Source organism: Bos taurus, chromosome 2, assembly GCF_002263795.3.
Source record: "Bos taurus isolate L1 Dominette 01449 registration number 42190680 breed Hereford chromosome 2, ARS-UCD2.0, whole genome shotgun sequence".
NCBI classification, from domain to species: Eukaryota; Metazoa; Chordata; class Mammalia; order Artiodactyla; family Bovidae; genus Bos; species Bos taurus.
In genome coordinates this window covers 39,573,091-39,585,863 of record NC_037329.1, presented here as the reverse complement: position 1 = coordinate 39,585,863, position 12,773 = coordinate 39,573,091, and positions in this window count along the sequence as shown.

Here is a 12,773-nt window from a genome sequence, read left to right as displayed (position 1 = left end):
GACTCTTTTGTTGACCATGATGACTACTCCATTTCTTCTAAGGGATTCCTGCCGGCAGTAGTAGATTTAATGGTCATCTGAGTTAAATTCACCCATTACAGTCCATTTCAGTTCACTGATTCCTACAATGTCAATGTTCACTCTTGCCATCACCTGTTTGACCACTTCAATTTGCCTTGATTCATGGACCTAACGTTCCAGGGTCCTGTGCAACATTGCTCTTTACAGCATCAGTCACATCCACAACTGGGTGTTGTTTTTGCTTTGGCTCCGTCTCTTCATTCTTTCTGGAGTTATTTCTCGACTCATCTCCAGTAGCATATTGGACACCCTCCAACCTGGGGAGTTCATCTTTCAGTGTTCTATCTTTTTGCCTTTTCATACTGTTCATGAGGTTCTCAAGGCAGGAATACTGAAGTGGTTTGCCATTCCTTTCTCCAGTGGACCACATTTTGTTAGAACTCTCATCATGACCTGTCCGTCTTGGGTGGCCCTATACAGTATGGCTCATAGTTTCATTGAGTTAGACAAGGCTGTGGTCCATGTTATTAAATTGCTTAGTTTTCTGTGACTGTGATTTTCAGTCTGTCTGCCCTCTGATGGATAAGAAGTTTATGGAAGCTTCCTGATGGGGGAGACTGACTGAGGGGGAAATTGGGTCTTGTTCTGATGGGCAGGGCCATGCTCAGTAAACCTTTAATCCAATTTTCTGTTGATGGGTGGAGCTGTGTCCCTGTCATTTACCTGGGGCCAAACTATGGTGAAGGCAATGAAGATAATGGTGACTTCCTTTAAAGGATCACATGCATGTACTGCTACACTCAGTGCCCCCAATCCTGCAACAGGTCACCACAGACCCACGCCCCCACTGGAGACTCCTGGACACTCCCAGGCAAGTCTAAGTCAATCTCTTGTGGGGTCTCTGCTCCTTTATCCTGGGTCCTGGTGCACACAAGGTTCTGTTTGTGCCCACCAAGAGTTTATTTTCCAGTCCTGTGTAAGTTCTGGCAGCTCTATGGTGGGGTTAATGGTGACCTCCTCCAAGAGGGCTTATGCCATACCCGTCTGCTGCACCCAGCCATACCCAAGTCTGCTGTACCCAGAGCCCCTGCCCCTGTGGCAGTCCCTGCTGACCCTTACCTCCACAGGAGATGCTCAAACACAGTTCTGTCTCAGTCTCTGTGGGGTCCCTGGGTCCTGGTGTGCACAAGTTTTGTTTGAGCCCTCTGAGAGTCTCTGGCAGGGATGCAGTTTGATTCTAAATGCTAATTCGCCCCTCCTACCATCTTGCGGAGGCTCTTTGTCCCTGGACGTGGGGTATCTCCTCACAGCCGCTCCAATGCAGCACAGCCACCACTCTTGCTGGGGCTTCTGAGCTATGCTCAATATTTTGTAATAACCTATAAGGAAAAAGAATCTGAAAAATCACATATATTAAATAATACTACAAAATTATATAATGTAATATATATACACAACTCAATCACTTTGCTAAACCCTTGAAACTAATATAACATTGTAAATCAACTGTAATTTAATTAAAATAAAAAAAGAGGAATTTAGGCTCTGCAGTCAGTGTACATGGGCTCAAGCCCCAAACCTTCAGCAGTCCAGGTGTGATGCAGGGCATGTGACCTCTCTGTGTCTAAGACTCCTCATATGCAAAATGTTAAGTAATAATATGGCAAAGCCCCCTCCATTACACTCTAAGTTTCCTAAAAATTGAATCAAGTGAAATGCAAGGGGCCTTCTCTTATGAGATTAATGAAATGAGAGCAAGGGCTGGTACAGGAAGATTTCCTGGGACAGGCAGGATGGGCCTCTTTCTTCCTTTGGGCTCATTACCACTCTCAGTCTCTGCGTACCTGTCCTCTCACTGGCCCATGTGTAGAACACAATCAGAAGTGTATGGTTGTTCTCCCAGGGCTTGGGAGGCTGTTCACAGCTTGTTGAGTTAACAGCTTCTCGGAGGAGCAGAAACATATTTTCCCAGCAGCCTTCAGGCCACCTTTTATGCCTTTAAGCATGATTGCATGAAACAGACTGAATAAGGGGTAACCAAGAGTAGAGATTCTTATTTTTTTAATACATCATTGACTATTTCTTTCTCTTCTCAGTCTGTATTTTCAGGGAGAAATGAGAGGCTTTGGTACTTTAATTATTATGTCTATTAGAATAATCTAGCTGTCTTCAATGCACAGCAGTTTTAAAACTTCTTTCTTATTCACCATATTTGGATTTATTCCTGATGTTATTTTTCTCAAAGATCAAGTCATTGTACCAGGAGGTCTGTACTAGAAGCATTCCAAAGTTAAACTAAATGCTTAAAATGCTAGTACCAATAATAACCATAATAATGTGAAAACTATAATTTGCTTAATACCTGTTAACACTTAACATATTCATCATTTCATTTGATATTCCCATCAGTTCTCACAGATCCTGGTATGTTTTAGAGAAAAAGCTGAATTTCAGAATATCCCATCAATATTTCCATTTTCACAAGTATCAGTTCAGTTCAGTTCAGTCACTCAGTCATGTCCGACTCTTTGCAACCCCATGAATCGCAGCACGCCAGGCCTCCCTGTCCATCACCAAATCCCGGAGTTCACTCAGACTCACGTCCATCAAGTCAGTGATGCCATCCAGCCATCTCATCCTCTGTTGTCCCCTTCTCCTCCTGCCCCCAATCCCTTCCAGCATCAGAGTCTCTTCCAATGAGTCAACTCTTCGCATGAGGTGGCCAAAGTACTGGAGTTTCAGCTTTAGCATCATTCCTTCCAAAGAAATCCCAGGGCTGATCTCCTTCAGAATGGACTGGTTGGATCTCCTTGCAGTCCAAGGGACTCTCAAGAGTCTTCTCCAACACCACAGTTCAAAAACATCAATTCTTTGGCACTCAGCTTTCTTCACAGTCCAACTCTCACATCCATACATGACCACTGGAAAAACCATAGCCTTGACTAGATGGACCTTTGTTGGCAAAGTAATGCCTCTGCTTTTGAATATGCTATCTAGGTTGGTCATCACTTTTCTTCCAAGGAGTAAGGGTCTTTTAATTTCATGGCTGCAGTCACCATCTGCAGTGATTTTGGAGCCCCCAAAAATAAAGTCTGACACTGTTTCCACTGTTTCCCCATCTATTTTTCATGAAGTGATGGGACCAGATGCCATGATCTTAGTTTTCTGAATGTTGAGTTTTAAGCCAAGTTTTTCACTCTCCTCTTTCACCTTCATCAAGAGGCTTTTTAGTTCCTCTTCACTTTCTGCCATAAGGGTGGTGTCATCTGCATATCTGAGGTTATTGATATTTCTCCCGGCAATCTTGATTCCAGCTTGTGCTTCTTCCAGTCCCGTGTTTCTCATGATGTGCACTGCATATAAGTTAAATAAGCAGGGTGACAATATACAGCCTTGACGTACTCCTTTTCCTATTTGGAACCAGTCTGCTGTTCCATGTCCAGTTCTAACTGTTGCTTCCTGACCTGCATACAAATTTCTCAAGAGGCAGGTCAGGCGGTCTGGTATTCCCATCTCTTTCAGAATTTTCCACCTCAAAGTCACATTCTTCTATTATAAACACTGTATGTTGACCCAGTTACAAATTTTAACTTTCCTTGTGTGAGGCTATATGAAGATATCCTTCACCTATTTCTAAAACTAAAAAAAAAAAAATGATTATTTATCTGCTTATCTGGTCTCAGAGCTTCCTATTTGGGTGACATCATCCCATGCTCAGATATTAATACAATGACTTTCCAAATGTGATTTTAGAAACATGTTTATAGGCTACTTAAGGTTTTGTTAGTTTGCTTTGGTTAGATGCAAGATTATATCTTGATGACTATAATGCTGCCAAAACTATTCCTTAAGCCAAAGGAAGGGCAGAGATTTGCTGTGACTACTTGGATATGATTCTGTCAAACCAGAATTTTTTTTGCCTTTTGCTTGATAGAAAACTGATACAATTTCAGAATCATCAGAGATAATTAGTCAAAAATCCTTTTTCTTTTGCAATGAAAATGAAGTAGTTTCTTAGGAGACATTGTGAGGTCGTTCCCAGTTGGTCTGGAGCCTTCTCCCCACAACCTAGTTCCTGCCTTTACAGCTCTGTGAAAAACTAGCACAAACGAAAGGACACAGAGCCATCTGCCTTCCTGTTCTCAGTTCCATAAGCGACGCTTGTGGGGGATGCAGTTGTCCTGATATTGGTGGTAGGAAGGGGAATCCACTCTTCATTATTGAAAATAGCTTTTTATTTTCATTGAAAATGACGATTGTGCGTCACAGAAAAGTGGGAGCTTGGAATGAAGAATGTGTCAGGATAAATTTAGCTTTTGTCTTTCTTCCAATCTCAATTTGGATATTGTTTGCAGGATGAACACTGTTCAACTTCAGGACCGAGGAGATTTTGCAAGGGGTGGGAATCGGCACAGGTGCCGTGGACAGTGAACAATCAGATACAATTCAATCAATGGCTGGTTCTGTCTGTCCTTGCAGGAGGGCTTTTTATTCTCTTCCTCCCATGCCCCTGTTTTTTGGGTCTTGCTGTGTGATAAATAATAAGATCAAGGGACTGGACACCAAGATTCTGGCCTTGGTTCAACCTGATAAATATCACTCTAACTGTATACTTTCTTGCCCTCTTGCTGTGGTTTTCAAAAGCACCATTTTCATTTTAGCAGTTAGATACATAGGAAATAAAAGTGTAATACATTTTGAGTTTAAAGGAGTATTTAAAAATATTTAATATATATGTATACACACATATACACACATTTGAATTATTGACATTTGTGAAGGAGATCTGAATATTTAGGGACAAATTCTTAGACTTTGAAAGATAGATCAAGGTCAAACAATCATCAGAAAGCGACTGAGTTTATGGAAAGTTGCGTACAGTTAAGATAATCTCAATATAGTTAGTTAGTTCAGTCTCTCAGTCGTGTCCGACTCTTTGTGACCCCATGAATTGCAGCACGCCAGGCCTCCCTGTCCATCACCAACTCCCGGAGTTCACTCAGACTCACATCCATCGAGTCAGTGATGCCATCCAGCCATCTCATCCTCTGTCATCCCCTTCTCCTCCTGCCCTCAATCCCTCCCAGCATCAGAGTCTTTTCCAATGAGTCAACTCTTTGCATGAGGTGGCCAAAGTACTGGAGTTTCAGCTTTAGCATCATTCCTTCCAATCTCAATATAGGTGTTCCAATACTCCAAGTTTCTTTGTACATTTTCAGTCTTTTATTAGGAAGATGAAAAATAATGGTAATACTGATTGTAGAGAATGACATGTTTTTGCATAAGTAAAATTAAGGGTGAAGATGGACATGTGACTGAATGATGGATTGATGGTTAGTGGTTACCAACTATTTACCTTTACAAAACTTGGTGTCATAAAACTTGCAGACTTGTCACAGAGTTGAAAAAAAAATGGGAATGTTATAGTTTTGGACTTTTATCACATCAGTGGCAACACTAGAGATAGGGCTACTATTAAATATTTTAGCAGTAGTATTTGTCTATATAGTCTATAGAAATCATTGCAATATAAGGCATGTAAATTGCTCTAAAAAGAGCAGATTTGGTTAATAACCATCAACTTTCAGGTTTCAAACAGAATCCCTTTCAGTAAATACAATCTCCACTTTCAAAAAATGTCTAATTTTTATTGATAATGTCTTTATGTCTACTTTCAATATAGCATGCTATTTGTGCATTGGAAATGGATACAAATGAATTATTTAAATAAAAATAATTATAGTTTCTTGAATAAGAATATTTCAGAGATTTAATAATGATTTTCATTTGGAGAGTAATTTCAATTTATGTGCATAATCAACAATCTGCTAAGGTAGACAGGATGTTTAGTTTTCCAGTAGAAGTCAACAGTTTAGGGAAGTTAAGTGACCAAGGTCTTAGGGTGAGTCAAAATCAGGACACAAGTCAAGGATTCCACCCATGCCCTCCAGTCTCAGCTCCACCCCTGAAAATGAACAAATAGAAATTCACCCTTGAATAATGACTTTCTAGTTAACTTCAAATACAACAGGTCATTTAAAATTCACAGCTACTCAGTGAAAGAACTATTATCTTCATTTTGCAGATAAAGAAACACAAGTTCAGGAATTAACGTTTCCGTTTCCCTGGTTTGGACGGTGTTGACAGGCGGTGTTAAGAACAGTTTTTCAGGACTTCCCTAGTGGTCCAGTGGCTAAGGCTTCGTGCTCCCAGTGCGGAAAGCCTGGGTTCAACCCTGGGTCAGAGAACTAGATCCCACATCCTGTAACTAAGACCCTGCACAGTCGTGTAAATAAACAAGTATTTTTTTTAAAAGAATAGTTTTTTGTTTTTTTTTTGATTCCTAGATTCTGGGACAGCGTAGGGTATGAACTGAAGTGTTGGAAAAGACTCTTGAGAGTCCCTTGGACTGCAAGGAGATCAAACCAGTCCATTCTAAAGGAGATCAGTCCTGAGTATTCTTTGGAAGGACTGATGCTAAAGCTGAAACTCCAATACTTTGGCCACATCATGCAAAGAATTGACTCATTGGAAAAGACTCTGATGCTGGGAGGGATTGGGGGCAGGAGGAGAAGGGGACGACAGAGGATGAGATGGCTGGATGGCATCACTGACTCAATGCACATGAGTTTGGGTGAACTCCGGGAGTTGGTGATGGACAGGGAAGCCTGGCGTGCTGCAGTTCATGGGGTCACAAAGAGTCGGACACGACTGAGCGACTGAACTGAACTGAACTGATTAGAGGTTTACAACCTTTCCAAGAAGACTGCTTTCCCCTCTTTTCCTCCTTGTGATATTCAGTTCAGTTCAGGACTGATCTCCTTTAGGATGGACTGGTTGGATCTCCTTGCAGTCCAAGGGACTCTCAAGAGTCTTCTCCAACACCACAGTTCAAAAGCATCAATTCTTCGGCGCTCAGCCTTCTTCACAGTCCAACTGTCACATCCATACATGACCACTGGAACAACCATAGCCTTGACTAGACGGACCTTTGTTGGCAAAGTAATGCCTCTGCTTTTGAATATGCTATCCAGGTTGGTCATAACTTTCCTTCCAAGGAGTAAGCGTCTTTTAATTAAAAGCATCTTTTAATTCCTTGTGATGGGAATACTACAAATACATGTTTTTGTCCAAGGTGTGTAAAAATAAGGTTAAATTCTGGTCATGTCATCTAGTTTGCCTACTAAGGTGAAGATTAGAAAGAAGATAAACTTACAATTGCTAAGAAGATAATATAATTGAAGCTGGAGTTTGGCACAGGATTTTTGTAGAGGGATATAGGAAACTGATATGGTAACAACATCAGAATATTTCTGAGAAGGTCCAGTAGTGTGAATGTAAGTGCTATTAACGATGCAATAAAAGCTACACATGACTATGTTGGAAGATTTGGAAAGGAAGGGTATTTTCTCCTGAATTATTGACTTGGAGTCCTGTGCACACCTATATAGAAGGTAGCTAAATTTGTTTTGTTTCCATTTTGAATAACTTTAGAGTTAGTAGTTCCTAATTTCTTCGCATTTAAAAAAGAAATATCTGTTAAAGCTAGTTCATTGGATTTATTTATTCCCCCCCCTTTTCCAGATGGCACTGGAGTAAATAAATAAGACCAGGAAAAATTATACAATATAAGTATGCAGACTCAAGGAATAACCTAGCTTTATTGCACAGTGAATCTTTGGCTTTGAGCTTCTTTACAGATGGGCCAAAAAGTGGCAAGTTCACTGAACTTTAATAGAAATATTTTCTAAAGCTTTACAGCAGGCACTCTCAATGATCTAATGGAAATGATATTCAAAAGCACTTTACAGAGATATAATCATATCCCTGATCCACCTAGTTATTTTTAATAAAATCAGAAGGCTTGCTGTTAAAATGCAACACAGCAAAAGCAAATCTGAGGACCTAAGCTAAACTATCCACAGATCTTGTGGTCTTCTATAATCCAAGGACAGAACTGGAGTAACCAACTCAGGGAATATAGGTTAGCATGCCCCCATGACAATCTCATTAATACCTCAACTTCAAATGTCTCAGACAAGTTTTTGTTACTAAGAAGTAGATAGTAGATGTGGAGGTGATGCCCTCTAACTGTTGTGAGCAGAGAGATACCACTAAGATTCATAAAGAAAGAGCCAGGACACAAATCTCCTGGCTCCATGACAGCAGCTCTTGGGCAGAGAGGTTATCCAGCAGAATTAAGCCAGCTTACCATGTGGCCTATAGCCACAGCCACAGTTATTACACCAGCTTTCCAAGTCACCAATCCTTGGCTCTAGCTTGCCTGTGTCTCTGGCATATCTACTTCACACCTCCCCTGGCTTTTTGGCCCTTGCTGCCCTTCACAGCACAGCCTTTTGGATCACAGACCAAACCAAGAGCCAATTCCTATTTCTCCAATACCAATTCTCACTTGAACTTGGCTTATTCTATCTTGCCAAGATTTGTGAGAGCCAGGCAGGACAAAAGTCAGGCTGGGTGATGGTCTAATCTAATCTATCACATTGGCCATGGATTTGAACTTGTATGCTATAGAAATAAACTGAATTTTTTAGCACTGAGGGGCTCTCTTGAAAGGTGAGAAGGTCATTTTGGGAGAGCAGTGACTAGACAGTGCTGAGCACAGACGGTGGCAGGGCTAGCTGACTCTGTTACACATGGCTGATCCAGATCACAAAGCCATGTCCACTATTCCAGAGCTCAGAGTTTTTTCTGACTAAGCCAAACCAGCCTTTTAGCCTTTTGCCCTTTGAAATTCACACTGTCATAAATCCACAGACTTTTAGTCCATCTTCATATAATCCGAACTAAAGGTATTAACATGTACAGATAGCCTGTGAATCAAATATGCGCCACAGATGTGCACAGTTTTTTGTTTAACAAAACAAAACAAAGCAGAGCTTGAATTGATGATCAATTTGGGAAAGTCATGATTTCATGTTTTAATCTGCATTTATAGGATTTCTTTAAACTTAGATATGCCACATTGAGCTTCATATTCCCATGTGACACAAGCAATTGTAGCTGGCTGGCTTTGGCCCCTTTTAAATCAGACATACACGCTCTAGTTCCCCATCCCCACCACCTACTCTTTCCCTGATGTGGGATTCAAGAATCAGTTGCCATTTTTGACGCTGCCTTCCATATCAGTCTTTCACTCACTTAGTTCACCTTCCAAGTCTGAAACCATTGAAAGTGGGCCACTGGAAGTCATCTATCCTGAAAGTTTTACTGTGGAGGGTCTGAAGGGCCACATACGTGGTCCCAATCTTGGTAGTCAGAATTAGATTTGGCTGCCCAGCTTCACATTCAGGACTATTTCTTTCTCTCCTGATATATCTTACTTCCCATATATCTATAGATTCATGTTTTAAAAACAATTAGTATAATAATGAATACCATATATTAAATATCTACCTGCTACCCAACCAGTCCATTCTGAAGGAGATCAGCCCTGGGTGTTCTTTGGAGGGAATGATGCTAAAAATGAAGCTCCAGTACTTTGGCCACCTCGTGTGAAGAGTTGACTCATTGGAAAAGACTCTGATGCTGGGAGGGGTTGGGGGCAGGAGGAGAAGGGGACGACAGAGGATGAGATGGCTGGATGGCATCACTGACTCGATGGACGTGAGTCTGAGTGAACTCCGGGAGTTGATGATGGACAGGGAGGCCTGGCGTGCTGCAGTTCATGGGGTCACAAAGAGTTGGACACGACTGAGCGACTGAACTGAACTGAACTGAACCTATATCAAATCAAATATATTCATATGCTCTATTTTTTTCACTGGTAATTGGTCTGTACGAAGTATCAGGAATCTTGATATGTATATTGCTTTATGATGCCGTTCTTCAAATTGTATCTTTTCTTTTTAAAAAATAGACATTAGAAATTTACTCCCAAATTACAACCCTTGGATGGTGATTTTGCAGGGCGATTGATAAAAGTCCACTGCCTATCTTGAACCTGGTTTTGATGAGATAAAGTCGTATCTATCAAGTTCATATGATTTAAAACAAATCAGACATTTCATGTAAACATGTAATTTCATTAAAAAGTTGGGAAAAGGAATTGCTTAATATCATGTACACAAAATATGCAGTGTGTTACATTTATGGATCACTATGCCAGTATTGTGGGCTTCCCTGATAGCTCAGTTGGTAAAGAATCTGCCTGCAATGCAGGAGACCTCCGTTCGATTCCTGGGTCAGGAAGATCCTCTGGAGAAGGGAAAGGCTACCCACTCCAGTATTCTGGCCTGGAGAATTCCATGGACTGAATAGTCCATGGGGTCCCAAAGAGTTGGACATGACTGAGCAACTTTCACTTTCTTTCTTTCTTTCTTCTTTGACAGTATTGCTCCATTGTCTATTTGTCTATGATGCTGTGCTTAGTTACTAAGTCATGTCCAACTCTCTGTGACCCCAGGGACTGTAGCCTGCCAGGCCACTCTGTCCATGGGATTCTCCAGGCAAGAATACTGGAGTGGGCTGCCATGCCCTCCTCCAGAGGATCTTCCCAATCCATGGATCGAACCCAGGTCTCCTGCATTACAGGCAAACTTTTTACTGGCTGAACCAGCAGGGAAGCCCTGTTTGTTTATGCTGACCTGAATAGTAACCTTGAAGTTCTATTATGCAAAGATATGCCTAAAGGGAAGAACCATAAAATTCAGGATATTGAGTTAGGGCAGGGCATTGAAATGAGATTTTCAAGAGATGCACGAAACTGGGGAGAGGAACTGGAGTGCCTAAGCAGAGGAAGACTATGGACTTGGGGACCTAGAATGACTCTTGGTCAAGCTTTTCTTCCCCTCCCTCACTTCCCCTTTTCATTCTCTTCTCTCTCTCTCTCTCATACAAACAGGAAATAAGAAATAAAGTGCAAACTCTTTCAAGTATATAAGGAAGGAAGGCTCATTCATGAAACATACACCATCACCCATTTCTGTATTTTTCTCTCCTATTTTTGTTGTCAAGTAGAGGCAGTCCCCAGCGCCTCTCAAAATGGCCCCAAGCAAAAGACAGAATGTATTTTAAGGTCTCACTCATTATGCATTAACTTTTATATATTTTTCCTTTTTGGAAATAGTATTTTTAAATAGAATACTTAGGAAAGAAGAAGTGGTAAAGAAAATTATTATAGAAAAAAAGTCTGCAAAAATATCTAAATTGTATATTATCTGCTGGTGAAATCTGAGTCCTACTGCAGACTTCCCAAAGCATATTGGCTTCGGGTTTCTGGGGGAAGGTGCTCTGGATCTCTTTTAAAAAGCACACATGCTGCTCCATGTGGTGTGGCAGCTGCTAAGGTAATGATGCATTTTTAGTGAAAAAAAAAAAATACCATAAATAAACATACAAAAAATCATATGAAACTCTCTCCAACTAAGCATGAAATTTGGCAGCAAGTTAGGAATCTAAAAAAAATTCATAACTGATAAGATAATGTACCAGTCCAGCCATTTCCAAATCTTATATCTACCTACATATTTATGCACATATTTATATAACACATAGCACCATTATATTTACCTTTCCGATATGCCCAAGAATTTAATCCATGATTTCCGATGTTAATATATTCCAAGGATGTGGAGGACTCAAGATTAAATGCCTCTGCCACTACCTAAAATGAGTTAGTAATAAATTAAGTAATTATACTATTAACAACATTTTTTTGTTCCACTAAATTGAAAGAAGACTTCACTTTTTTCTAAGTGATGACTACATGACACTAGTAGAAAATAAAGATATTTTTCTATTTTCTAGTGACAATTAGCTATTTCTAGATACATGGTAAAAGGAAGTGGTTTGTATGTAGGGAAGAGTGAATCTCTGTGCTGATTCCTCTCTATCTGAAATTGCTTAACTAAAGTTGGTGATTCATTCACAAGGAGTTCAGGGTCATATTAACTGCTTATAAGCTGAGAAAAGAAGAAAAATGAATTAGCTCTTCAATATAAGCACTAAAAAGATCTTGCAAAAGATCAGATTCAAAAAAGTCATATTATACAGTATCTTCTAACATCTAGACTGAAAGGACCAACATACTAAATTTAATAGGTGGCACTCTCAAGGTGAAATGACTCCTTTCAATAATAAAGAGAATACATTCAAAAACTGTATATCAATAGTTAAACAGATGGAGAAGGAAATGGCAACCCACTCCAGTATTCTTGCCTGGAGAATCCCATGGAAGAGGAGCCTGTCAGGCCATGCTCCATGGGGTCACAGAGAGTCAGATACAACTGAAGCGACTAAGCATGCACTCTAACAGAGTTGCAGGCAGTAGGGGAACAGGGTGGACTTCAAAACTGGACGACCTATGCAATGTCTAGGAGGGTTACTCAGAACTAAAACTAGAAATTATTTATTCCTGAATGAGTTTGCCATCTCTGTGACACTGTTTTACTAAGTATGGTGGCAATTCACCAGCTTTGGGATGTTGTTTGGAATACATGTCAAAAGAAGGGATGGAGGGATGGAGGGATGAATGGAAGAGGGGAAAGCAAGTAAACAGTAGAAATGGGTTGGCGGATTCAGGGTGACAAAGAACAGCAAATCTTGTTTGGTTTCATCTCTGTCGCTTCTTCCTTCCTCCCATCCTCCCTTCCTCTCTCCCTGTCTTTCATATTGTGTTTACTTTGAATTACGTTTGGAGCTATACCATATTCTTTTCAAAGTTTAGAGCTTGTAAACTTTTGAATGTAATCTTATGTTTTATTTCTGATGCCTCCTGAAATATCTCATTC